Raw genomic sequence first — 2,806 nt, 5'->3', positions numbered from 1 at the left:
AGGCAACATAAAGTTATAGTACATGTCTCGTGCATTATATTCGATCTTGACCTTCGCAGCTCTCAAATTTAATTTATACTAGTAGTCAGCTTTAAAAAAACTACTAAATTTTTTTTTTTTTTTTTTTTTTATTCAGGTCAGTTATAAAGTTAAACTTTGTGCACTTTTTTGTCGTTTTGCAACGGTCACTGTTCGAGTTGCCAAAAATCTAAAACTTTCATTGAAAATGAATGTAAATGAACTTTGTCACTGCAAATCACTATCAGTGCGAATCACCTTTAAGACTGATAAACAAAGCCTTTTTTTTACGTGTTTACATTGTTGCTGTATTCGCAAAACACACTTAAAACTCACTTAAATCTCACCTCTCAGCGAAGTGTGCTTCATGTGTTTTTTCCCAAATTTAACTTTGGGAAAGTGTAGTTTCAAATGATTTAAAATGCCTTTCTTCTAAATTGTAATGTCATAATGTCGTAGCAGTCAGCAGAATCATTGCTCATGCATTGATTTGCTTATCTTTGAAAACACTAATATGACACTAATATAATATAACACTAGATATGAATGGTGTCAAACTCAGAAATGAACATTTGGTTGCACTTTATTTTCCAGTAGTATACTTACATTGTACTAACTGTGTACTTACACAAGAAAGTACTGAATAATATAAGGTAAGTACTTGGACTTAATATGGGTTAAATTTAGGTTTAGGGTTAGTACATAGTTAATTATAGTAAGGACATAGTACATACATGCACAGCAGAACTGTAAAATAAAGTGCTACTGAACATTTTTACCAAGTATTTCATGTATGTATGTCTTACAGAAGAACAGCAGTTACTTGTTAATGTTTTGTCACGTGAAACTGTTACTAAATGAAGTTAAATTCAGTACAGAAAGTCTTAGAACATTTTATGTTTGAAGAACGCATACACAGAGTCACAGAGCGACTCTAAACTCATCTTGATGACAATCTTTATGCTAATTAGAGCAATCTTTGGTTGAATCTCACTGAGAAATATCCAGATCATTTTTTACCACAAAATCTAAAGAATGCATAGTGCTTGACTTTCAGTCATAAATTATTTCAGAACAGCTATGTATAAACTGTTGAAAAACATCCTTTGGTACAAAGCAGCAGCACATCTTAGATGTAGTGGTAAAAACAATTGAATGGCTATAGCCTGTAATGTTGCGATTCACATCTTGGAATAAAAGAGAAATCTAAATGAAGGAATTGTACAATATTTATAGTGGGCCACACTTTTTGTTTGTCTACCCTAAACAAAAGAGCTTTGCACAGATACACTATAACATTAAGTGTTCATTTAAATGTTGGAAATTAACATTCAGGGCCACATTTGTATCTAAGACATTCCAAAGATCACCGTTTTATGAGAAAATACTGTTCATACTTTGTCTTCCCATACATCTGTTAGTTTACTCACACACATGAGGGACTGTGGAATGTTGCTCAGCTCCCAAAGATGAATCAGTGTGTTTTACCAAAGGCCCTTTAGAGCTTTTGGAAGTCTCCCACACACTGGCTGATGTTTTGGTTTGCACTAATGAAGCACAGAATGAATCGATTAACTAATAGTTTTGCCAAATGTTGTTTCTTTAACTGTTCTTCTTTAACATTGTCTGTCTCAAATTGATGTTTACACAGGCTGGGTGTAAATCCAGTCCAGACCAGTTTGATCCCTGCTAAACAGCCCAGCCCAGGGGTGTGAAAACTGGAATAATATCTTTTATTTTCTTTTATTTTTTCTCCATCTTCTTATGGTTTTGTATATAAATGCTTTTAGGACTAAGAAATTAATCACAAGTAAATGAATAGAGTACATGACTGAACATGGATAGGTCATATTTCTTTCAAATGTGAAAGAAAAAAATATAAATAATATTTTGCAGATTTCCTGAAATTCTTTGTTAAAAAAAAAATCAGCTGTTATCCAGTAAAGATTTTGAAGTACTGTGTTTATACATCATGGTTATATTGTACTGCCTTAAATTTATGCTGATTTTAAGTTTTAAGTTTTTATTTATGCAAAATATAATTTCTTTCTTTTTTTGTTTTAATTTAGTGGTGGAATATGACAGACTTGCTCATTAAGTTCACACACACAATATAGATTTTAAAAGCAACAGTTTACATAAAAACGCTGTGTTGGGCTGTTTAACTAAGCATCATAAGTCATTGTGTATCTGGAGGTGCTCAAGCTGGCACTAGTAGATAAAGTATTTGTTAACTGTGTAAATGTTTGCTATTTTCATAATATTTTCACTGCAAAATAACATTTACAGAGTTCATCTGACAGATGTGAATTATTGTTATTATTTGTTAGCTGTTTTTTTTCTGGCTGTCTGAAGACAAATGATTTATATACAAAAGTACAATAATATAAGAAAAGTTATGTTCTGATTTGAATAGAACAATGTCTGTTGTTAAATCATAATGTGTTGTACACCTTTTTTAATTTAAGTAAATTAATGAATTGTATAGACGTGTGTCTGTTGAGTTATTTTTTTTATTTTTTGTAATGATTTTTGTCACATTTTACTTAAAATTCACATATTTGGGTGAACTTACCCTTTAAGACTTTTGACCAGCTGCCACTAGACGGCACTGAGGTAACGGGCTTGAAGATGGCAGATAGACATGTAGAGAAATACTTGTAAATCAAATAATACGACTGTATGAACCAATAAATACTTTTATTATGGTAGTCTTAAAAGGCTCTATGGAGCGTGTAATTCACATAACCACAAATGTTATTTCCAGCAGAGGTTCAAGTGCCTATTA

General features: G+C 31.7%; 1 protein-coding gene across 3 annotated transcripts in view; it reads left to right on the top strand.

Moving 5' to 3' along the window:
- LOC109051663 (GRAM domain-containing protein 4-like) overlaps positions 1 to 2,503 on the top strand; it is a 60,830-nt gene extending 58,327 nt beyond the window's left edge. For all 3 annotated transcript variants that reach the window (XM_042744701.1, XM_042744707.1, XM_042744713.1), the window contains one exon: positions 1 to 2,503. This exon is cut by the window's left edge and continues 761 nt beyond it. The gene's annotated coding sequence lies outside the window, so the exon portion shown is untranslated.
- Positions 2,504 to 2,806: the final 303 nt, after the last annotated feature.

The sequence above is a fragment of the Cyprinus carpio genome, chromosome A4 (genome assembly GCF_018340385.1).
Source record: "Cyprinus carpio isolate SPL01 chromosome A4, ASM1834038v1, whole genome shotgun sequence".
Classification (NCBI taxonomy): Eukaryota; Metazoa; Chordata; class Actinopteri; order Cypriniformes; family Cyprinidae; genus Cyprinus; species Cyprinus carpio.
The sequence above is the reverse complement of the archived record's forward strand: the minus strand, read 5'-3'. Positions and strand labels throughout refer to the sequence as shown.